The sequence below is a fragment of the Mesoplodon mirus genome (genome assembly GCF_964341445.2).
Source record: "Mesoplodon mirus genome assembly, chromosome: 11".
NCBI classification, from domain to species: Eukaryota; Metazoa; Chordata; class Mammalia; order Artiodactyla; family Ziphiidae; genus Mesoplodon; species Mesoplodon mirus.
Genome location: NC_138987.1, coordinates 100,339,326 through 100,364,962, shown reverse-complemented (window position 1 = coordinate 100,364,962; position 25,637 = coordinate 100,339,326). Strand labels below are relative to the sequence as shown.

Sequence of the window (25,637 nt, the reverse complement as noted above, 5' to 3'; positions counted from 1 at the left end):
AGGCCACTGCCTCGGGGAGACCTTCCCTGCCCCCTCTCAGAGGAAACCTCCTCCCAGTTTGTCCCTATCCGTCACTATCTGCAGTTATGCTATTTGTTTCTTGCTTACTTATTCAACCTCATCACTCTCATTAGGACATAAACTCCATGAGAGCAGGGCCTCCTCTGTTTATTTATTGCTGGATCCCCAGTGTCCAGGGATGCACTTGGTACACAGCAGTTGCTCAGAAAATATCTGTTCAATGAAGGAGTTAAGGAAACCATGAGGGGGTCAACTATAAGGTCGTCAGTTCAGGACTCCAACACAATTTTCTGACCAGGGGTGTTTTCTCTTTTTACTTCGTCTGGTTCTTGCTTCCACTGGATCCTGAGTAGCTAAGGAAACAGTATTGTTCATTTTCAGTCTCTGAAGAACAAGTTTCTTACGTGCGGATGGGTTAAACAATCCTAAGTTACAGGCTAAGGACTCTGCACTTGAAAGAAAGGTTCAGAAAGAAAGAGGTCGGTAGGACTGCGGAGGAAGGACCAGCCAGACCTTGAAAAACATCTCTACCTCTGGCAGGTAGCTGCCGTGAGGGTGCCCTTCTCTTCTTCACTAGAAGGAGAGTTATTCTCTCTCTCTTAATATACTTTTTTTAAAATTTATCTTTATTTTTTATTTATTTATTTTTGGTCTTCGTTACTGCACGTGGGCTTTTTCTCTAGTTGCGGCGAGCAGGGGCTACTCCTTGTTGTGGTGCGTGGGCTTCTCATTGTGGTGGCTTCTCTTCTTGTGGAGCACGGGCTCTAGGTGCGCGGACTTCAGTAGTTGTGGCACGCAGGATCAGCAGTTGTGGTTTGTGGGCTCTAGAGCACAGGCTCAGTAGTTGTGGCACGTGGGCTTAGTTGTTCCGCGGCATTTGGGATCTTCCCAGACCAGGGCTCGAATCTGTGTCCCCTGCATTGGCAGGCGGATTCTTAACTACTGAGCCACCAGGGAAGTCCCTAATATACTCTTTTATTCTGGAATCTTACTCACACCTCCCTTAGGTCATTTGTTTACTTGGTCAGAAGGTTATCCATTAGTTTCCACAACTTCCCAACTAGCTATCTGGATCACATTAAGTCTTGGATCCTTTTGGGGAAACTGCAGTCATCTGAGAAGGTGAGCTTCGGTTAAGGACAGGTGGAGGTGTCTGTCACCTCGTGGCACGATTTCACCCTCTCCTCACATGGCAGCTGCCACGTGAAATCCAGAGGAGAGCCATGTATAAAGACCCTGGGATATTACTGACTGAATAAATAGTTCCTGCTCTGTTTGGGGGATGGTTTCCCACGGGTGGTAAAGCTCTATTACTGTAACTCAGCATTTTATCCATTCATTCAACTCGTGTCCTCTGATCAATGGATGACAATATACTTCACTCCATGCTTGCTAGGTATGGAAAAGTTATCTTATTTCATGAGGTCAATATAGTGGGTTGAATTTCTGTATGAGCTAAATAATGTTGCTCTGTTCTATAACCCCAAGACTAATTCTTAAACTTGTAAATGTGTTATTTATTCCAAGAATGACAGCTAGAATGTGAACGATTTACTGTTGTCCATCCTGGTCACCCCAGTCCAAACAACGAGAGCACAGTATTTAAACCAGGCAACTTTCTTTACCATGTAAATATTGTTCTCCCCTTTATAATCCTGACCTTAGAGACTTCACTTATGTTAAGTACCTAGGTTAAATCTTATTGCTCAGTACCCCATCACCAAAACAAACCAAACCAAAGGAAGAAAAATATTTACTGTGCTTCAGCACTCCAAGCACCAAAGAAACCATGATACCTGACCTTAGAAAGCTTATAATTAAGTGAAGGAAATATACACAATTAACTATAATATACTGTTTAGTTAAAACAGTGTTTCCCAAAGATGTAGTATAATTACCACCGATGGGTAGAAAAGGTTCTACTAATGGCTGACAATTTTTTTGAAAAGATTTTTTTTTTAAGATTTTAATTTAATTTATTTTTGGCTGCATTGGGTCTTCGTTGCTGCACGTGGGCTTTCTCTAGTTGCGGCGAGTGGGGACTACTCTTTGTTGTGGTGTGCGGGCTTCTCCTTGTAGTGGTTTCTCTTGTTGTGGAGCACGGGCTCTAGGCGTGTGGGCTTCAGTAGTTGTGGCACGCAGGGTCAGTGGTTGTGGCACGTGGGGTCAGTAGTTGTGGCATGCTGGCTTAGTTGTTCCACGGCGTGTGGGATCTTCCTGGACGAGGGATCGAACCCATGTCCCCTGCATTGGCAGGCGGATTCTTATCTACTGTGCCACCAGGGAAGTCCCTGACAATTTTTTATGGTCACGGTTATCGTTATAGTTTTAGTGTGTATTACAAAAAGTGTAACTAATCCATTAAACCTGCGATTTCAAAACTTTTACTGCTTAGGATGACACTAAAGTAAGTGGCATGATACACTTTAACACCTTAGGCAGCCCTTGCGACTCTCGTGGTCACACCCTGCATGGTTGAACAACTGTATGTCTTACCTGTTCAGAAGTGTGATGGTTCAGATGATATGAATCACAGGTGTGTGTGTGTCTGTGCGTACTGCTGGTTTCTTTTCACTAAAACACTGAGATCTCGAACGAGGCACAGCTGAAGTTTGGGAAACTCCCATCTAAAGAGCATTAATTTAAGCTTCTGCAATCAACACTGCAGGTGCTTTCCCAGGTCAGGACCTGTGAGCCTGGGATGGCTATAGTGGCACAGTTCCGGGTGAAAAAGAGTGACACGTTCCTCAAAGCAGGCTGCCTCTACCCGGGGAACGACGGGACCCGCCCCTCTCCCAGGCTCTGGACTTGACTTGTTTTCCATCTTTCCCCAGCTCCCAGAGTCTGGATGGATGAAGGGGTGAGGACAATCCCTTTCTTCCCCTTCAACCAGAGTTGCACCCCGACCCGGAGTGCGGAGTCCAAGCTGCCCTCCGTACTCCTTCCCAAACTGAGCTCTTCTCCTGTTTGCAGATTCCCCTAAATAGATTCAGTCCTCCGCCCCCTTTTTTCCACCTGTGCTGCATGTGGAAGCAGGCAGGAAGATGGTCGGAGATGGTCTCCTAGTAGAATAACTAAGACTCGTACATACCAAATGCAAATGCAGTGGGGAAGGGGTGAAGTACAGCAAGAGACGGATAGAATGCAATGGGAGTGGAGAAAAAACTACTCACGAATAGGAGGCTGTAGACAAAGTGCTCGGGAAATATTTTCAAATGGAAGTCCAGAAAACAACTTGTTAGTACGTAGCAAGAGACTTAAAAATGACCCAGTAACCCCACTTCTAGAATCAGCCTAATGATCAGACACACGTTCAGAGGTGTGAGGATGTTCACTGAAATATTATTCGTAACAAAAATGGAGTGTCCAACATTGAAGGAATGGTTAAGTAAATTTTGGTACATCTGTGAATGATATCATGGAATATTTTTTTTCAATATTTGGGAAGACTATTTAAAGGAATACCAAAATTCTAATTATATCTTAATTCAAAAAAGTAATATATACAGAATGTTTATACAGAAGTATATAAACATTTATCCCAATTTCCTTTAAAAATCATATAGAGTAAATACGTGCAGGAAAACTATTCACAAGACACACGCCAAAATGTTAATACTGGTTATTTCTGGATTATAAATACTTATTTTCTTCTCTTACTTTTATTATATTTTTACTTTTTATTTCCTCTACATGTTTTCCACCAACCCGTATATTATATTTAGAAGAGAAAAAAACCTGCAGTTTAAAAAAGAAAATCAAAGAAGCAGATGTGCCTATACGCAAATGAGAAGGTTTGTGACCATGAGCCACAGCGGATATATACACACATATGTATTAATTCCCCGTCTCTGATTACCACAGAAATAAACAGCTGACTAATCTTTTATGTAAGTAGGCTTCTCCTTTTAAGTGGTTGTCCCACTTTTTAAAAGTTTTACGTAGTATCGCAACTCTTGTTTTTCACATCTGAGAGTGCTCCAAGAACAGATTTCAGAAATGTAAAATCCAGGGACAGGCCTGCAGACCACTGAGCCCCTTCAGAGGGAGACTATCAGACATGAGTTGGAGAGTGGGGGGCTGCATACCTGAGTTACATTCTATACCTGACGATTCTAATAACATGTCCAGCTACCACCCACAGAAAAATGTAAAAATCACTTGTATTAAATAGAAAGATACAGAGGTGATAGCTAGACAGACAGACTGATGACAGAAAGATCTGGGATGCCTTCTTGGAGGAGGTGGTCACTGGGTGAACTCAGAAGCACAAACAGGACCCTGAGCAGCAGAGGACATTCTAGTGTTGAGGACAGTGTGAACAAAGGCAGAAAATCATGGGGCATATTTGGGGAAGGATGAGCAACCCAGTTCGTCTAGACTACATGGTAAATGGAGGAGAGACAGCGAGAAATACGATTATAGAGGTAGGTTGGAACCAGATCATGATGGACCCTGAAGGCCGTGTCACCATCCTCTGGGATGAAGTGACCAATGACTCTGGTGATGGATGCTCTGTGCTTTGCAGAATGACCTGGGCTCTCAGATGGAGGTCCTGGAAAGAGGTGGGAAAGGAATGAAAAACGTGGCTGTGTCTCCCAAGACCTAACCCCCTCCCAGAGCTGGGCTTAGAAATGGGACCTGGAGGGGCAGACCTAGCAGACCGAAGGCCTTCAGAAGAAAACTGAGGTCCAGAGATGTGTGATGTTTAATTGGGCCTTAGAATCCTCACACCTGTCCAAATCAGCCACCACACTGGGCCGTGTATCTAGACAGCAGACAAACTCCTCAGTAAATACCCACATACAAGGGTGAGTTAACAGATACGGTGTTTACTGAGGAGTTTGCCAGGCAATTTGCCAGGCACAGTGAAAGGGTCTTTCGAATACTAGAAGCAAATAAACCTCCCACCCACCCCATGGCCACGACTCCACGTTTAACGGAGGAGAAACTGAAACTCAGGGAAGCCACACGCAGCATCAGGGCAGGAGAGTGACAGGGCAGGACTCAAATCTAGGTTTTCTTTTTGCTCTGCTCTGGCTCAGTGGTTTTCAGATGTGGTCCTGGTGCAGCTGCTTCCCGTCCCTTGGGAGCTTGTTAGAAATGCAAATTCTCAGTCCCTGCTCCAAATCTGCAGGAGCAGAAACGCTGGGCACCGGGCCCAGCAATCTGTATCTTAACATGTCCCTTGGTAATTCTGATGCACATAAAGTTTCAGAACCACTGCTGAGACATGGCTGATTGATGCTGGGACAGCGGGCAGTATGGAGGCCCCAAGACTGGCCCCGTTTCTCCCAGGTAATGCTAGATCGATAAGCCAAGGGGTAGCACTGGCACCAGACCTAGAGGAACGCAGCCCACCCAGGGTCAGGCAGGGAGGGTGGCAAAGCAAGGGCCCAGGCTGGAGCAGATGCCAGGGAGGCGGGGTTGCCAGTCACTTTCTGAGAGCACAAAGGTTCTGGGCCTCACAAGTCCAAACTTCTCGGTTTGATGCAGGCACCCCACACTGCCACTGCTGCTACCTGCCTGCCACCTACTTGTGGGGATTTACACCCACTCTGATGAGAGATGGTTTGGGGTTACTGCAGCCTGGCAAACAGGTGTTTTAGACAGGCCCACCCCACTAGGGAGATTAAGCAGGATGAAGGGCACCGGTGAAGATGGATGTCTCTCCCCCGTCACCCAGCCCTGCAGCTACGCGAGGAGGGCAACTCCGGGCAAGAGTGGGACTTTCCTACAGGGCACCCCGCACGGCCGCCCGGGTCGGGGGTGCTCGCTTTCTCTTGGGGTGGAGAAAAAAAGGCACAGGGCCTTGGGGACAGGAGGAGGGAGGGCAGGAGCAGTTCTCAAACACCAGCCAGGTGGGGTCATGCAATCCGGCGGGTCACTACAAAAGGGCTGCGGTGTCCTGGACGGCCAGCCTCGGAGCTGGGAGCTCGCCAGGCCCCAGCCAGGAAAATGGGAAACCCCTGGGCCTCTCCGAGGTGACCTCCCTGCTTCCACGGCCCCCATCCAGGAACCGGGGTAGTTCACCCCCGGGTGCGAGGCTCAGGCTTCGGTCTTTGTTTTGTGTGCTTGCCTCGTGCCAGGGGAACACGTTTTCAGTCCTAATCTGTACGCAGCCAGGCTGCTCTCCTTCACGCAGCCGGGACCTTTCCCCTTCAGCTGCAGTTTCCTAGAAATGTGGCGGCCCAGTCTTATGATTCAAACAGTGCTCAGTCCCTATGGATAGCAGGGCAGGGCGGGGCCGGCAGTGATGGACCTTTAGTGCCACGCCCTGTCTCTGCCTAGGCCTTCCTGGTTTTCCCAGCAACCTACGTGATTTAATGCTCATCCACACCCCCTGCTGTGAGCGCCCTTCGGGAGGAGGAGGGGTGGGGGTGGAGAAACAGGAGATCTTGCCAAACCCGTCATTGCTCTGGTTGCCATAGCAGCCTCTGTGAGCCGGACAGACAGCCAGGGCCTTCCCGGCCCCAGGCGGCTTCCAGGCTGCCACGCTCAAGGAGCAGAAGCTGCAGGCTCTGGGTGAAAGCTGAGATCTCTCGTCTCCAGCAGCCTAGCGGGTGTTCAGGAAGCTGGAAGAGGAGGCGGGGGGAAGGAGGAGAGCAAGGGGTAGACAAGCTTCTGTTCAGTGCAGCGTCCACTGGTGTCCCCAGACCCCAAGAGTTCAGGATCACCTGCACTGTCCCGACATGCATTTCCCAGTAACAGCAGCCCGTAGGGGACTGTCACTGTGCAAGACGGCGGGGCGGGGGCGGCGGGGATGAAGACACAGACCTACTAGAGAATAGACTTGAGGATATGGGGAGGGGGAAGGGTAAGCTGGGACGAAGTGAGAGAGTGGCATGGACATATATACACTACCAAATGTAAAACAGATAGCTAGTGGGAAGCAGCCACATAGCACAGGGAGATCAGCTCGGTGCTTTGTGACCACCTAGAGGGGTGGGATATGGAGTGTGGGAGGGAGACGCAAGAGTGAAGAGATATGGGAACACATGTATACGTATAACTGATTCACTTTGTTATAAAGCAGAAACTAACACACCATTGTAAAGCAATTATACTCCAATAAAGATGATAAAAAAAAAAGACGGCAGGACAGAGAGGCTGAGGGACAGAGACAGGGACAGAGGGAGCGCTGTTATTTTGTTTTCCATTCTCCATGGGACCTGCAGTATTTTTTCCTCCTCCCATAAGATGTCAGCGTCCTCCCCCACCACCCTGATGTGACCTACTTATCTACACCCTTTAAAGGGAGGGACCCTGGAAGGCATCCCAGTCCAGGGCAGTTCTCAGTTTCAAAGAGACGAGCTCTTTAATAAGGGAAATCCAGAAGCTGTAAAATCGGGGGGCAAGATGGTAGGGAGGTCAGGCAAGGCTGGGAAGAAGGGGGATAGAGGTGGGTGGCACTGGAGGACAGTGCTCAGCGGTGGCCGCTGGCCATCAGGCCCGAGTCATGCCATGACTAAGGGGAAGAGGTATGGGGCGCAGAAGGAGTGGCGGAGCAGCAGATACCGACTGCTGGAGAGAGCGCACAACACAGGGAAAACCGAACAAAATGCCAGCTCATGCAGCTTCCCCACTGTCTGCCCCTAGTCCACCGAGCTGAGGTATCTCATCTCTGAGCCCCTGTTTCCTCATCTGCAAAATGGGGATAAGAATTTCTACCTCAGAAGACTGATGAAAAGATTAAGTTATTTACCCCACCCTCTGTTCCCTCCTAAAGAAAACTCGATTAGGTCTCAACAATGGCACCCACAGGATAAAAGCCACTACTTCTAAGCACTACCTATTCGGCAGGAGACGCTGTAAACGTAGTTTATCTCACGTAATTCTGCGAGGAATGTAATATGCCCGAAAAGGAATCCAAGGCTCAGAGGAGTTAAATCATTTATGCAAAGTCACGCAGCTAAGAGCAGAGCTGAGGTTCACATTCATGGCTGTCCACCCAAGGCATGTGCTCTTAAACACCTCCCCTGGACTGTAGCATCACTGGCCTTAATGAGAAAGGATTTGGCAAAACCTGTGTCCCCAAATCTTAAGTAAATTTAGAATGCTGAGTCAGATTGGGGCTGGAGGAATCAAAAAATAACTGGGCTGTATAATGCTATCGTTTTGTCCTCTTGGCACTCAGCAGAAGCTGTCCTGCAGTCTGGAGGCCGTAAACGGCTATCTGGTCTCGAGCTGCTGGGCCTCCAGCCTGGCCCCCCTCCAAGCCATTCTCCTCACTGTAGCCACAGAGAACATTTTCCTGCTCCCAGGAGTGGTTCCCAGTTGCCCTCAGGATTACATCCAGACCCAGTGTGGCCAGGGCCTCTCCTATCCTTAGTAGACCTTAGGCCTAGTAGGCAGGCCCTACCCCATTTTTTATAAAATGTACTAAAATGCACCCATATCATTCACTAAATATGAATTTTTTCATGCACAAAAATTTGAAAGGACTTTTAATAATTTGAACGTTGAAAATGATTCATTTAAGTATTCAGTTTTCATATGTAGGTGCCAATGCATTTTTTTTCAGGCCTCAAATATTTGGGGCCTTTGGAAAGCTTATAAGCATTATGCACATGGTTCCCTAATGGGTCAAACAGCCCTCTGGGTAGCCCGGGGCCACCTTCCCTGCGTCCCTGTTGTAAATATTGTTTACTCTGCCTAGAATTTTTCTCCTTCTACAGCTCTAAGTACTCACGCCATTCTCTCCTCCCTCATTGCCTTGCAGTTTATTTATTTTGACCTACGGTCACAGATACTTAACCTCTCAGTTTCCTTGTGTGTAAAATACGTTTTAATAAAACAGGAATAATGGCGATACCTACCTCATAGGATACATTTTAAGAGGATAAGTTAATACATGAAGTATGATTCATGAACCATCACCTGGAAGCTGGTTAGAAATGCAGAATCTCAGCCCCGCCCCCGAGATGGATGGAATCAGAACAAGATCCCCCTGTGATTCAAAGGCACATTTAAGTGTGAGAAGCACTGCACTAAAGCACTTATGAAAATGCCTGTTACTTAATAAACACTCAGTAAATGACAGCCGTGTTGATTACTATTGTCATGACTATTAAAGGTCAAACTTTCATAGTTGTCTCCAGTTTCCCCTCTTGACTTACTTTTAACTTCCGAACTCTAGTTCAGTGGTTTTCAAACGGAGTTCCTGGGGAACACTGGCATCCTGGGCGCACCCCAGCTAAATGCTGAGGTTACAGTCAAGACGTGTTTGTTTCCTGCACTCAGGTAGCCTCCCTCCATCTGCAGGAGACAGAAGGAAAGAGGTGATTGCAGTAGGTGGCGTGACACCGGCTACCAAGAAAAGGATGCAGAGGTGCTTCAGTGGCGGCTGACCCCGGCTTGCTGGGTCAAGGAAAGTGCTATTTAAATCTAAGAGCTGAAAGACGAGCTGGTAACTCAGGATTCACCCCCAAAGTGTGGTTCCTATTTAAACGGTGGACTGACTGCTCCCACAGTGTGAGAGGGGCTGGAAAGGGCTTAAACCTTGCTCTAGGGACCAAAGATCTACTACGTAGGTCTAGATCGACTGGCCTTGCTGTTTGCTCCCCCAGGCAGACAAGGGAGCCATGGGGATTTAAGTCTGGACCCTACGTGGTGTCCTGGTACGAAGCCCAGTCACTTAAAAGAAATTTTGGCTCCGTTGCCAACTGACCCTCAGTAGTTGTAGAACTGTTACGCTGGGCACCTTGGTTTCCTCATTTGCAGGACGAAAATGATATGCCCCTACAGGGTTCCTCTAAGAATTAAGTGAAAGGCAGGAGGTCCAGTCCTAGGAACACAGCAGGGCAGAGGCAAGGGTTCCCGGGTTCTGGGCTGTGCAGCAGCATCTGGACCCGCGTGGGCTGGACCTCTGACGCTGCAAGCATTTCTTCCGATATGTACTTGCAAAGACCACCCCCCAGCCCGGGCTGCGGGGCTGAGCGGCCGAAACAGCCAGTCAGCGAGCAAGATGCGGGGCGGTCAGCTGGGGTGAGCCGGGGTCGTGAGTGGCTGGTTCTGGAGCGAAGGGAAGGCGCGCTGTTTCCCGGGCCGGGGCAGCCCCTAACGGATGCTCTGAGGGCCCCAGAACAGAACTGGCCCAGTGCAGCCGCTGGCAAGGGCCCCGTGGAAACGAGAACACTCTACAAACGAGAACACTCCTTACACGGAGGTTACCACGTCCTCTACAGGGCGTCCACTGCATCTGGCCTTTCCCGCCCGACGCGCCACGAGAGGCCAGCCGGCGCAGGGCCAGGAGGCCGCGCGCCGGTCCGCCGCCGATTGGCTGCGAGGAGACGGACCGCCTTTGATTGGCCGCAAGGAGGCCGGGCAGATGCCAATTGGCTGCGAGGAGGCCGGGCCGTCGCCGATTGGTTGAGAGGAAGCCGGGCCACCGCCGATTGGCTGCGAGGGGACCCGTTGGACCACTCCGCGGGCCCGGCCCAGCGAAAGCGAGGTCAGCTGACTGGGTTGAGCCCGTGGAGAAGAAGCCGAGGTCTGGCGCTGGGCGGGTGGTGGGTTTGGCCTTGAGCTTTTGTTACGTGGCTGTATTGCTTCCTTCCGCGGCAGAAGGCCGAGGCCAGCCCTCGCTCTTTTCTGAAGCAAAACACCCCCTCCCCACCCCGCGGCTCCGGCCCGAGGGCAGAGGGCCCTCTTCCCGCCGCGCCTCGCGGGGCGGACGCGCTGACCGTGGGCGGGGCCGACGGGGCTATTTCGGTTCCTTCTCTGCCCCGAGTCTTTGGCTTCCTGCTGAGTTTCCCTGCGATTCCCTTAGGCCATTAGTGACCACAGACAACCACTTTCCGAGCACTTACTTTACGTCAAGCAGGCCCTTTGCGTATTTCTTTGCCTGACTTTTCAGGGCAACAGTGCGGCTATCATTAACCCCCATTTACAAAAGAGAAATCATGCAGTTCAGAGAACTTAATTTGCTGAATGTCACAGTTAAGAAGTGGTTCAGCTGGGATTCACCTCTTCGCTGTCTTGAGTGCAGCGCTGTGCACGTTACCCCTGGCTGCCCTCCCTCCGGGTGAGGCCATGCCAGGACCATGCTGAAGAATGGTTGTGGTCAGCCCCATTCTGCCCTGGAGTCACATTTGGGGGGCCAGGCTAGGAAGTAACCCAGCTCCAGGGAATTGTTAGAAAAGATTTCCCCTAGAGCCTGTTTCTTTAGCACAGGGATCTAAATCAAAGCTTGTGATCTGGAATTCTTTCCTGGCTTCTGTGAGAAGCACCCAGGCTTGGGGCATATTCCGCCTCCCCTCCTCATGCCCCTTCCCGCCCCTTGACCCTGCAGAGAAAGAACAAGGCACCGCATTTGTCCAAAGCCTCTCCAATGGGAACTCATCTGCAAATCAGGCATAAACATCATGAACCTAGAGAAGGGGAAAGTAAGGCACAGGGCACTTCTGGGCAGTCCCCCTCCAGTGGGCAGAGTGCTTGAGAAGGACAAGTCTCCCAGGTCCTCTCCCACTTGTCCCCACGGAGTAAACACATCTCACACCCCCAGGAAAACCTCTTCTCAGTGAGAGGGCAGGACTGTGTGAGAAAGTATAAGTGACAGCTTTGAAAATCAGACACATTGTACACGTGGAAGACAGGGTTTTTGTTTTGATGGGACATCAGTAAGGCCATGGCTGGGTTTTTTTGGTTTTTGTTTTTGTTTTGCGGTATGCGGGCCTCTCACTGTTGTGGCCTCTCCCATTGTGCTCCGGACGCGCAGGCTCAGCGGCCATGGCTTACGGGCCCAGCCGCTCCGCGACATGTGGGATCTTCCCGGACCGGGGCACGAACCCGCGTCCCCTGCATCGGCAGGCGGACTCTCAACCACTAGTGCCACCAGGGAAGCCCCCCTAGTTAACCTTTTTTAAAGCTTCAGTTTCCACATTTGTAAAATACGGACTTCGGATAAGATGGTCCCTAAGCTGCCCCCAATTTGGAAACTCCTGATTCTGCAGCGTCCAGATATTTTCATTAAATGACGCTCACCTCCTCATCTCAACAACGTGTTAATCATCTGACTAACTGTTCAGCTTCCCTGCTTTATGAGATCATCTGTGCCGGTTCCAAGTGCATCTGGCTGCCACAGAGCAAACATTCCATGCGTGAGCTGGGGGTACATGTTGTTGGGATGCTAGGTCTGGCAAACTTGAGGCATGCTGGTTTAACTTGAAACAGCACGAATCACAATGCAGTCCCCAATAGGCTACTGGGGGCCTGGGCCTGGGGTAGAGCCTCCCGATTCATTTTCAGGTAGCATTGGGTGTCATGCCTTGGAGGCGCCAAGAGCCTTCGCCTACCTACGATCCTCAAACAGTTATCAGGCCTACCCTACCTTCCGTCAGGTGGGGGCCATTACACCCCTAACCATCAGCCTTGTCTGCTAAGTCGAGGTTCTACTTAATAGGATCCACAGTTGGGACTAAAATCGTCCTCAGGAGGCACTTGCCAGATAATCTATGTATATCCCATGACTACACACAATCACGGCAAATGGTCATGATCTCTCAGTAGCAACCCACACAGTTTCCAGAAGGCATCAGAAGCTCCTTATAGGTACCTCAAGCCTTCAAATCCACAGATAAAGCCATAGGTTAGGGTGGGACACAGGATTCTTTTTTCTTTTTAGTTAATTGTCACACCACGTTCTGAGTGCCATCACTGAGGGAAGGAAGAGAAGGGGTGGGAAAGGGCACAGTTTTCAACACCTTCAGCACAGTGGTTAATAAAACAGGCTTTGGAGCTAGACTGCTTGGGCTTGAATCCTGGGTCTTCAATTTTCTTGCTGTGCTAACCAAAGGCAAATTACGTAACCTCTCTGTGCCTCAGTTGCTTACAGGACTATTATGAGGGTGAAATGTATTAATTGATGTAAAACACCAAAAGCAATGCCTGCCCCATATAAGTGCTCTGTGAGTGTGACTGTTCTCATGGCGAGTCTGTGCTAACTGCCTTCCACGTATTATTTATTTAACATTATCAACAATTCCTTCTGAAAAGGAAAATACAGGAAGTTACTGAGTTCTACACTAGTTATAACAATGTCTGTGACTGGGGGGATATATAAGAAAGGAAGTAAACATATCTGGACCAAGGCCTTGTTTCTTCTATTAGTCCTTTCTATGTAAAGGGTTTCATACTATGCCTGATTATGCTTTTTTGACGCAGTAATATGAATTGGAAATCTTTCCATGTCAGAACATGTAGATCCACCTCGTTCTTTTTAACTGCTGTGCAGTATTACATAATATGGATATAAATAGACTCTTTACCCATTCCCATATATTCCTTGTGCACCTAATGTTTTCTGTGTCCATGTAGGATGTGGAAGGGAGCACAGGTGGCAAAGAAGCATAGAGCCTGTTCCCCAAGAGGCTTGTAATTTTGTGGGGGGATTCAGGACTTAGATTAAATAATCAGAGACAAGTACAAGTACAAGACAGTATGTAATAAAGTATCAAATTGAATTTGTGTCCATGCTAGTGATTTAACAGGAATAACTACAGATTGTAACAGTGGAGCTGAGGGCCTGCCTCCTGGAAGCCCTGGCTGGGATAGAGAGGAAATTTACCCATTAATTCTTCCAGCCTCATTGAAAAATTACTCAAGACAGGAAGCTCCAGCCTGCACTCACTTAACAACAGTGCGACACAGCAGCACTGGTGTCCCAGCTGGAGGTGAAATGCTGCAGGCCTGGTGTCTCCTGCAGCTGCCTAGGGGTGGGCAGCCCCTTCCTGCTAACGCGCTGCAGGGGCTCGTCCTCCCCTCCACCTTCTGACGAGGGCTCGTGCTGCTCTCCCTGAATCCCAGGCGGTGCCAAGCCCTCCAGGCGCAGCAACTCTGTTCCACGAGCCAGAACGAGCTCCCTTCTCTGAGGTCCTCAGTCCTCCGTTTGGCTCTGCTTCCTTGGGAAGAATTTGCTGGGTCGTGAGAGCAGTTGCCCCATAGGCCCGGCTGGGGACATTCTGTGCGTAGGTCCTCAGAAGCATTTGCTGAGGCTGTCTTTCTTTTACCCCAGCCCTGAGCACGAGTCACTACCTAAATCAGTAACACTTGGCTGCCTCAGAGAATTAGGTGGTGTCAAAGCCCACACTTGACATTCCTTCCGCGAGGCCCTACCCAGCGACATTTTCATACCTTAGTGGGAGTAAACCTTTCAGCCTCATCCTTGACCACTTATGCTTCCACACATGCCTCTGTACGGACAAAGTCAACAGTCAATGAACAGAAAAATATTTACTAGGTACTTCCTATGGATTTAACTTCATACAAAGCATGGGGTTAGGGATTTGGGGGGAGGGAGGGTTATAGGAAAAGAGAGACAGGGTCCTGCCTTAGGGGCTTAATACCTTGATACACAGAGGAACGCAACACAGTAGGTCCCCAAGTGGTCACAGCTGGTGGCGTGGGAGAGCAGAGAAGCAACGTGGAAGGGAGCGGAGGGCCCCTACCAAGACGCTCTTGACAGGAGCGTCTATTCTCACCTCCCAAAGAATCCACGTCAGCATCTCTGGGGAGTGAGTTCAGTAGGACAGGATGACCCAGTGTAGCAAACAGATCCAAGTCTGGTCACAGGGTCACAGGAAGTCAGTGTTTCCCCGGTCATTTGAATGACTATCCCACTTTTTCCTCTAATTTTGAATTTTCCGATACAGAAAAGTGGAAAGGCTTGTGCAATGAATATTCTTAAACCCTTCACCTACGTTCATCAATGCTCTGACGTTTACTTTATCTCTTTCTATAGTTACACATTTCCCCCTCATTTGGAAGTAAGTTGCAGATACCATCCCTAAATACTTCAGATCTTCTAAAAAAAAGTGTTCTCCTGCACAGCCTCAATATCATGTTACTCTGAAGAAACTGAACACTGATACACAGTTCACAGTCACTTTTCCCAATTGTCCGCACAATGCCCTCTATAGCTTTTCTCCTTTTTTAAAAAAAAAATTGAAATAGAATCAAGGATTAGTCATTGCATTTGGGTGCCTTGTCTCTCAAGTCTCTTTTAATCTGTAACAGGGCCCTACTCCCCTTTTTTTTCCGTTGCATCATCTTGACATTTCTGAGGAGTGCAGGTCAGTCATTTTGGAGAATGACCCACAATTTGGATTTGTCTGTTTTCTCATGACTGAAAGTAGGTTCTATTTCTTTTTCTTAAAATTATGGTGGTGAAACATCTGTATCACAAAATTTACCATTTTAACCATGTTTAAGTGTCAATTCAGTGGCCATAAGTACATTCATAATATGGTGCAACCATCACCACTATCCATTTCCAGAATGTTTTCATCATCTCAAACAGAAATTCCATACCCATTAAACACTAACTCCCCATATCCTGAACCCCCAGCTCCTGGCAACCATTATTCTAATACCTTCCGTGTCTATGAATTTGCCTATTCTAGGTACCTCATATAAGTAGAATCATATGATATGTGTCCTTTTGTGATTGACATTTCACTTAGCATAATGTTTTCAAGGTTCATCCCTGTTGTCGCATGGGTCAGAATTTCCTTCCTTTTTAAGACTGAATAATATTCCATTGTATGTACCACATTTTGTTTATCCACTCATCTGTGGACAGACAACTTGGGTTGTCTCCAACTTTTGGCTACTGTGTATACTGTTGATATGAACAGTGGGGCACAAGTAACTGTTTGAGTCCCTGCTTTCACTCCTTTGGGGTAAATACCTGGGAGTGGAACTGCTGGATCATATGGTGACTCTGTTTATCTTTTTTATTTATTTATTTATTTATTTATTTATTTATTTTTGCTGTGTTGGGTCTTCGTTTCTGTGTGAGGGCTTTCTCTAGTTGTGGCAAGCGGGGGCCACTCTTCATCGCGGTGCTTGGGCCTCTCACTGTCGCAGCCTCTCTTGTTGCGGAACACAAGCTCCAGATGCGCAGGCTCAGTAGTTGTGGCACACGGGCCTGGCTGCTCCGTGGCATGTGGGATCTTCCCAGTCCAGGGCTTGAACCCGTGTCCCCTACAGCAGGCAGATTCTCAGCCACTGTGCCACCAGGGAAGCCCCTGTTTATCTTTTTGAGGAACTGCCTGTTTTCCACAGTGGCTGCATCATTTTACATTCTCACCAGCTTCTGATTCTCATGAGGCGTCCAATTTCTCCACATCCTTGCCCAGCCTTTTTTTTTTTTGTATTTATTTATTTTTCATAATAGTCATCCTAATGGTAAGAGGTAGTATCTCATTGAGGTTTTGATTCGCATCTCCTTAATGACTAATAATGTTGAGCGTCTTTTTATGTGCTTATTGGCCATTTGTATATCTTCTTTGGAGAAATGTCTATTCAAGTCATTTAACCATTTTTTAATCGGGTTGTTTGTTTTTCTTTAAGTTATAGAAGTTCTTTTCATATTCTAGGTGTTAATCCCTTACAGATATATAATTTGCGAATATTTTCCTCCCTTTCTGTGGGTCATCTTTGCGCTCTCTTCATAGTGTCCTTTAATGCACAAAAGTTTTTAATTTTGATGAAGTCTAAATTATCTATTTTTCTTTTGTTGGTGCTTTTGGTGTCCTATCTTAGAAATCATTGCCTCAGCCAGTGTCACAAAGATTTTCCTCTATGTTTTCTTCTAAGAGTTCCATAGTTTTCGCTTTTTTTTTTTTTTTTTTTTTTTTTTTTCCGGTACGCGGGCCTCTCACTGTTGTGGCCTCTCCCGTTGCGGAGCACAGGCTCCGGAAGCGCAGGCTCAGCGGCCATGGCTCACGGGCCCAGCCGCTCCGTGGCATGTGGGATCCTCCCGGACAGGGGCACGAACCCGTGTCCCCTGCATCAGCGGGCGGACTCTCAACCACTGTGCCACCAAGGAAGCCCAGTTTTAGCTTCTAAGTTTAGGTCTTTGACCCATTCTGAGCTAATTTTTGTATATGGTGTAAGGTAAGGGTCCAATTTCATTCTTTTGCATGTGGGAATATCCAGTTTTTCCAGTTCGCTGAAGAGACTGCCCTTTCCCCCACTGAATGGTCTTGGCACCTTCGTCAGAAGTCAAGTATTTCTGGGTTCTCTACTCCATTGATCTGTATGCCTGCTCTGTTCAATTTCAAGACGTATATGGCTTCTTCCAACCTCCTCCTAATACTTGTATCCACTCCCTCAAAGAGAAGGAGAATGAGGAGGAAAAGTCTTAACCACCAAGGAATTTAATGTTATGGGGCCCTGGATCTGGATTTGAAAGCCGGGACACGTGCAATCTTCTTGAGGTGCCCAGTTTTCAGATAAACATTCAAATTGTTGGTGTTGAGCAAGCTATGTATTCTATCTGAATCCATCCACTTACTAAGGCACAAACATTCTCTACATTTTTTCCCCTGTTACCAAACTTAGAGGACTCAAATATGCTTCAAGCCATGTTCTTTTGAAATCCTACACAATGCGAATGAGATTGATGTCGTATGTGTGTTTAGCTTTTAACTCACAGAAGAGGGAGGTTTGCAAATAAACAACAGTTATTTACTGAGTACACTTTATGTGGGGCACTGTAACATAAAATTCATATTCATGGTGGCTTACAGTGTAGTTGGAGAGGCAAAGTATGTATATATACGTGTGACTTGATGAGTACTTGGAGATGGGAGAGATGAAAACTGAAATAGTTGGCAAAATCTCCAAAGGTGGGGTCTTCAGGGGATTGTTCCAGAGAAAGGGTATATTGAGATTCAGGGTTGAAAGTGAAGAATACTCAGTACTGAAACACAAAGGCAGGAATGAGTAAGCTCTCTGGGGACAGTGAGAAGAGCAGCCCGACTAGATTGGCAGACGTGTGTGGGAGAGCACGAGTGGATGGGTGGGGTGCGGCCAAATTATGTCGGATTTTAAATACCCAGGCAAAGGAATGTGCGCCTGATTGGTCAGACAGTAGGTCACCCTTAAAAGTTCTTAAATGATGTGATTAATTTTCTGAATGGAGGAGTGGGGTCCTGTTTTAGGTAGGTTGGTCCAGGAGGGGATGTGGGATAGATTACTGGAGAAGAGGAAGTGATTGATTTCTCATTAGGGCTTCCCTGGAAAGAAAAGGAGTAGCTCTCTGCCCCAAGTCCAACTCCAGACTGAGGTGTATTGGCAACCCTTCTTACTGAAATCTGCTGTTAGAAAATGAACTGGATCTGAGATCCTATGAGGTCTTACCCATGTTCAGCCCAGCCCACTAACCTTTTGTGGCACGAAATTCCCACTGCCGGTTCTGTTTTGCTTTGGCGCCCTCCCCAGACTGCCTCATCATGCTGCCATGCTTCCAAAGCTTCCAAGCTACAGGCAGGGCGGTCATTTTAGTTTCTTCTTTTTTACAAAAGGTCAAGTTTTCTAAAGCTATTAGTGGGTCAGCTGGAATTTGTCTGTGCTGAGAAGGTGCAGGAAAACTGGGGGACGCTGCAGCTGACCTTTAGAGCCTTCTCGCCGTTTCTCCCCCTCCTCCCACCTCCCTGCCCAAGATGCTGAGCCTCATCAGGACCTGGTACTTCCTCTTCACTCAAGGCTTTCCCACAACAGCTGAAAACTGCCTGTGACACACACAAGGGATTCAAGCCGCTGTGTCCCAGACAGGAATGTTGAGCCTTGCCAGGTGACATTCTGGGGGTCACAGGAAAACAGAAGCTAAGCAGAAAGTGTCCTGTGGGCTAGAATCAGAGAGATGCAAGGTCACCGGTGAACATTCTGGAGCGCAGCGCTGGACGACGCCGTGGGGAGAACCATCAGGCTGACACCCCCTGTGGTCAGAGGCTAGCTGCATTTTTACCCTCCCCTCCCTGACTGAATACTCCCAACTCTGGCATCTCCTCAGATGGCTACCGTGTTTGGTTTTCAACCAGGACAAACAAAGAGAAGGGGTTTGTTTTCCTGTCTGCTTTTGCTGAATGGAATCTCTGATTCTATTTACCAATCATGCCTCAGACACCCTGGGGCTGGTTAGGACTTTAAACGCTGAGCACACTGGACTCCTAGCTTTACTGAACCCTTTTCCATATCCTGAGCCTGGTACAAACTTCATCCTTTCCCTTCACCCCCAGCGTCCCTTCAATCTGTGGGTGATTCTGCAGCCAATTCCTGGCTAATATTTCACCCACAAATGACTATGTCAGCTGAACTTCCTCAAACTTGAGCATCCTTACCAGATATTTTGGGCTTCCTCACAATGTATCTTCAGATCTGCATGCCTTTCTGGTATAATTCTGAAGTGGTGAAAAGTCTCTAACTTTGAAGGGCATAAAGTAAGCTCAGCCCCCTAAGGGGTGTTGCAGAAATCTGGAGTTCTACCCTATTCATACCTCATTGCCGCCTTCCAGGAGTTTCAGACAAGATGTCTTAGAAAGCTTTGTGCTTTGGCGTTACATTTTTCACCTCTTTTTCCCTCTAACTGAAGATGGGATGAGGAGCATGAAAAGGGGCTGTGAATCAGAATGATTAGAAAACAGCACACGCAATATGAGGCGTCTTTACCCTTCCTGCTTCTGCTCCCAGGGGTCAGGAGGTAGAGGCAGCTCTCAGGTAAGTAAATTTGCAGATGCCCACGCATGTCCAGAGCATTCCCAGTCATTAGAGACTGCCCAGCGGGGGCGGGGGGGGCAGCCTTCCGTCTGGGGTTTCTTTTAGAACTTTTGTCCCGAGAGCATCCTGTTCTGTTATATACATACCCACGGCCATCGCCAAATTGCTAGGTTGAGTACAGCCGTGCTCAAGGGCCTGGCACTGGGTTAGAAACAGAAACTGAGCTTCAAGGCCCGGTGGGAGCCTGACACGGGAGCTGTGGCCCAGTCCTCCCCACACGCCCTTTGCACTTGCCTCTCCTCCTCCTCCTCCTTGAGATCCCAGGCTTAACCCCCTCCTCGCTCGACTGTTGAGGCATGCCTAAATGTTTTCAGATGCACGGTCCAGAACATCAGGCATAAAGCCGATCCGCCCTCACATGGGTGGGTGGCTTGGCTGCTCCCCACCCGGGAGGGGAAGAGGCTGAGCTGGGGTCTCTCGGAAGGGGGCCCTTGGCCCAGACGCACAGCCCCTGAGTGAGGACGCCCACGCAGGGAAGGGTCGGCGTCCTGCTCTATTTAGAACCGGCTTTCCTGCTAGTACAGGCCAGAGGGCCACTCTGGCTATAACTGTGACTGGAGAGCCACTTTCCTTCAAAGCTCTATTTTCAGGCGTTTACCATTTTCTTTAAAGCCTCACAGGCAGGCAGCCCCGGAGCACTCAGTCTCCCGAGGAAGGAGCCTGGGAGGAGTTTGGTCCAATTTCTCTGAGGGGCTGGAGAGGGCCTGTCCATCACTTAGATGGTCAGTGAGCCTCGGTTCGCTGTATGGACGGACCAGGAAGGCGAGCTACCGCCCGCTTTGCAGACCTGTGCTTTCTCCATCCAGCTGGCACAGCGGCCAGTGGAGCTGGACAGCCTGGGTTCAAACCCCACGTTGCTGGTTGTGAGACCTGCTTACTAGCTGTGTGAACTTGGGCAAGCTCCTCACCAGTGGCACCTACCTTACCGGATGGCTGTGTAGGACGGGCACTGACCTATAGCACATAAGCAACACCATAATGATACGTTCTCTTTCTTTGTCTGTAAACTGAGGAAATGCTATTAACTGTTGTGCCAGTCCTTCGGCCCAGTGGACAGCAAGCGTGTCCACTGTGTGTGGGTGACGCCAGGAGGAGACACGCAGGGAAGGAAGGGCCTGGCTCCCAGCCTCTGGGAGAGCCCGAGACTCCCAGAGAGGCTCCCAGAAAATACGCAACAAGGGAGAAACCCGCTCCCCACTCTCCCTCGTGGAAAGGGCCATGACACAGAGGCCTGTCACAGGCTCGGGCCCGGGGGCACTTCCCCACCCCGAGTGGGACGCCAGCTCAGCCCGGGGTCAGAGGGAGCTGTGGAGGGGTCTGCAGGCCTCTGATACGGCCGGCCACTCCTCGCGCTGGGCGGCCTCCTGTCTGGCGTGGGGTGTGAAAGAGGAGCCGGAGGACTGACAGAACTTGGCCTTACGGTCAGAAAGAGGGACACAGACATAGAGAACAAACGTATGGACACCCAGGGGTGGTGGTGGGATGTACTGGGAGATTGGGATTGACCTAGATACACTACTTTGTATAAAACAGATGACTAATAAGAACCTGCTGTATAAAAAAAATAAATAAAATTCAAAAATAAAAAAAGAACTTGGCCTTGCCGACTGACAGAGATTCTGGCCAGGGTCTCTCGAGCAGCTAGCTGATGGGCTCCTGTCACTGGGCCCGAAATCCGCCCCCGAGACTCTGGCTCCGCCTCCGGGCCTGGCCCCGCACTCAGAGCCCAGGCTCCGGGCTCACTGGTGCCACCCTCGGTGTGTGTGGAGGGCCACAGCCATGTCCCCTACGTCTGCCCCTGCCTCTCTTGAAGCCCCAGTCCACTCTGGGCTTTCACAATCAGAATCCTTGCTTTACTTTGTCCATCCAAATCCTACCTAAATCTGTCACGTCCATGTCAGTCTCACCTCCTCCATGAAGCCCTCCCTGCCTGCCCAGCTCACACCACCAGTCTCACTCTCCTAAGTTTCCTAGTTACCTGTTCCATTCACCTGGAAATTAGGAATTTACTTAATTATACGTCCCCCAATATTTGAGCACTCGTTTGACTGCAAGGCACTGGGGGGGAGGTGTTGAGGGACATCTCTAGAAGGAAAGGTCATCTTCTATCAAGAAGCTTAGATTCTAAAGGGATGGCCTGGAAAACTCCTTCCTGCCGTATGTTGCTTTTCAGGTCTGATGGTATTATTTAACTCAGTAATAATAAACAATTGAGGGGTACTCGCTGTGTGCTGGTCCTGTTCTAAGGACTTTACGTGGACTGTTTGACCTGTGACAGTCCTCCTGTAATGTAAGCGCTATTATGACTACTTTACAGATAAGGAAACTAAGACGCAGGAAGGTTAGATGATTGCCCAGCGTCAGCTCGCGAGACAGCCGGCGTGTGAACCAGGCTGCTTGACTCGGCTGCTCTGCTCTTAGCCTCTGTGCCGTATTTGCCCTGGGTTTCGCCCTCTCCGTCCAACGAGAGTGAAACCCCCAGAGGCAGGCACCTTGTCTCATCCCTCCTCACAGCCCTGCAGCCCTTGGTGCGTCACGGCCTCTGTAGGTGGGGCTGTGTGGAGGTCGTGAGCGCTCAGTGTCCAGGGAGGCTGTGGCCAACAGGCTGAGCAGCACAGAGGAGAGGGGGTCGCCCACGAGTCCTTAGGTCTGGGGCAACAGAACTGGGAAAGGAGTCCAGGACGCCAGGGCCCAGACACTGCTCTGTACTGACTTCTAGCTCACACTGCCTCCTTGCTAACCCCGTGCCTGCCCCCAGCCCAGACCAGGCAGGCATCCAGCTAGGCCTTAGGAGGCCTTATGTGACGTAGGCCCACTGGGAACAGGCCCAGAAGCCATAGTAACTTCAGGTTAATGCTTACCAGGACCAGGGAGACGCAAACAGCGCCTGGAAACAGGAATGTTCCGTCTTGAGGACAGACTCAACCTCCCCCAGGTGTACCAGCCTCCAGCATCTTCGGGGTTTCTTACCATATCTGCCAAGTTACAGGGGTTGTACGTCTGAGAACAGAGAGCACTTCAGGCAAGAAAATATCTGTCCTCATTCACGGGACAGATTCCCTGAAGCTTAATGAAAATCTTGCTCATGTGCCAGTTACTCACCTATCATGTTATCTATTTCTTTCATATTCACTGATCGCCTGCGTAGCATAAGAAGCTATGTAAGCACCAAAGACACACACACAAAACCTGGCTTCCTGCCCTCCAGCAGCTTACAGTCTCATACGGGAGATGATTCTAGCTCTAGACACACATATCTACAACGTGAGCTGTGTGATAATGATTATCCTAGCAACCATTTATTAACTGCTTACCCTTTGCATCTGTGCTAATAAATGTTTTATTTTATTTTATTTTTTTTATTTTATTATTTTTTTTGCGGTACGCGGGCCTCTCACTGTTGTGGCCTCTCCCGTTGCGGAGCACAGGCTCTGGACGCGCAGGCCCAGCGGCCATGGCTCCCGGGCCCTGCCGCTCCGCGGCATGTGGGATCCTCCCGGACCGGGGCACGAACCCGTGTCCCCTGCATCGGCAGGCAGACTCTCAGTCACTGCGCCACCAGGGAAGCCCCTAATAAATGTTTTAATAGAGTTTACCTCATTTAATCTTTATAGCAAATCTGGATATAATTATCCCCACTCCACACATGGTGGTTAAAGCTCTGAGAAATTAATTTGTAGCAGAGTTACGATTCAAGCCCAGGTTTGTTGGACCTTGGAGTCTGCTGTTCTCTTGAGAGGTTCAGACTGAGCACCAATGAAAACAGAGGTCAAGGTCACTTTTGGCTTAGTTGACCAGAGCATCTTGGTGGAAGAGGATCCTGTAGAAGTCTCTTCTAGATGACTCTTCCTTCTTCTTCTTTTTTTTTTTTAACTTTTTCTCCAAGCTAGCCTCCACAGAACTACCAAATTAACCTTTCTAAGATACAGCTATGATCATCATGAACTCCTTTGCTCAGAAACCTTCAGTGATCCCCCTAAAAATCCCAAACTCCTCTTAAGCCTGACATTCAAGGTCCCCGGGGCCAGGTCCATCCAGGCTCTCCAGCCTCCTTTCTGCCCCCTCCCTCGTGTTCTTGCCAAACAGAACTGTTTGCTCTTCCGTGTGCCCTCACCACCACTGCTTCTGATCACCTCAGGCCACTCCGTCCACCTAGAATCTCTTCCTCATCTTGGTCTCTCCAACTCTTACCCACCCTTCAAGGTCCCGCTGAAATGTCACTTGCTATGTGACAGACAATTACTAAGCTAGGGTATATTTATTTATATATTTTAAAAACATGTATTTATTTATGCATCTTATTTTCTCCAGTGGACAGCTAGTTCTTTGAAAGCAGAATCCAAATCTCATTTGGTCTTCTATTTTCCCATATCCTAGTATATCTTTTTTTTTTTTTTTTTTTTTTTTTTTTTGCGGTACGCGGGACTCTCACTGTTGTGGCCTCGCCCGTTGCGGAGCACAGGCTCCAGACGCACAGGCCCAGCGGCCATGGCTCACGGGCCCAGCCGCTCCGTGGCATGTGGGATCTTCCCGGACCGGGGCACGAACCCGCGTCCCCTGCATCGGCAGGCGGACTCTCAACCACTGTGCCACCAGGGAAGACCCCTAGTATATCTTTATGTTCTTCCATATCCTAGCATCCTAACCTGATTAGCGCTCCATAAATATTTATTGGATAAGTTAATTTTTAAAATCAAAGAATAAAATAATTCAGTGGGCGGATCTGAATGTGTAGGGTCCTCCCCTGCCAATCTGCCTTCGAGGGGCTCCTACCATTACACGATTTGCAAAGATATCTAGACAAGTATATGTTTAGGGTCCTAGAAAGCTGGGACAGAATTGAACCCAGCAGGGTGAGACTGTGGAGAACAATGCATCATTTGCACAGCACATTGTTCAGGAAAAGGATGGGACTAGAGTTTAGGGTGGGGGAGAGGAAAGGCTGTAATAGAAATGAATTTCATTCTTTGCAATATTACCCAACATCCTGGTATTTGGGGAATGTACCTCCCTTGTCCGGTGTGAACTGTGGCACCCTCGCCAAGCCCGGCAGCCTAGACTCTCCCTGGTGGGCCGGTTGGTTTTCCTCTGAGCCCCTCCAGACGTCCTGCCCCCTCACTCATCCCGGGGCATATGATGGATGTGAACTAAGTCTAAGGATGGATGCTCTTGGGCCAGTCGAGCTTGGGCCCGGGTTGATAAATGACCACTGGACCTTTAGATTCAGAGTGATGTCTTGTGTGGACAGGAAAAGCCCCTCCCTGACTTGAGCTCATTCATTCGGGGTCTCCCAGCACTGAGCATGCTGAGAGGGCTGTCTCAGCAGGAGGATGAGCCCCAGAACACGCGTCTTTACGCAGGATCTGAAGGTGAAAGGGGAGCTGCACCTGGGCGGGGGTGGGGGGCCCTGGGAGCTGGGGATCCTTCTCAGAGATGAGACCAGCTTTCCATTTCTGGGATGACAGGGCTGCAGGCCCACAGTCTCGAGGGTAGAAATGTATAAAAACGGCACTGTCGGGGGAGGGGTCCTGCCTCTCGGATGGTTTCTGTTCCCAGGCCCCTTTCTTGGCTCCATTCACCTTGCACCTGCTGCCCAGAGAGCCCAGCCTCCAGGTGAGGTCTGCACATGCGATGCTCCACCTTAAAGCACGCAGCCTGAGTCTGACGTGTCTTTCCAAACTTAAGGAGCCTGTAATAGCAGGTTGGGAAATGGGACGCTTTGAGGTCCCATTAAAAGTCTTGTGGGACTTCAGGGCTTAGGTCTGTGGAAAACGAGGAGAAGGTAAATGTAAACTTATTGAAAGCAACCCACGTGAGAGCAGGATCTCCTCACCCGGGGTCCACGGGGAATTCAGGGGATGGTGAACCCGCTGAAACTATGTGTGAAAATTATCCATGTACGGGTAGGTGTGGCTGCATTTTTTTCTGGAACAAGGGTCTGTAACCTTTATCAGATTCTTAATAGGTCTGTGACCTCCTGAAAAGTTAAACAAAACAACACAAAGCATTTTTCTAGAGGATAAAGGTGGGAACTGAGTGTCAGGGGAATTTGT

The 25,637-nt window shown here is 49.0% G+C and overlaps 1 long non-coding RNA gene across 5 annotated transcripts in view; it reads right to left on the bottom strand.

The window, feature by feature from the left end:
- The window catches only part of LOC309811679, a 127,516-nt gene that overhangs the window by 62,060 nt on the left and 39,819 nt on the right, over positions 1-25,637 (bottom strand). For all 5 annotated transcript variants that reach the window (XR_014295226.1, XR_014295227.1, XR_014295228.1 and 2 more), the window contains exon 4: positions 9,141-9,279. This is a non-coding gene — a long non-coding RNA (uncharacterized lncRNA). The remainder of the gene's footprint in view (positions 1-9,140; positions 9,280-25,637) is intronic.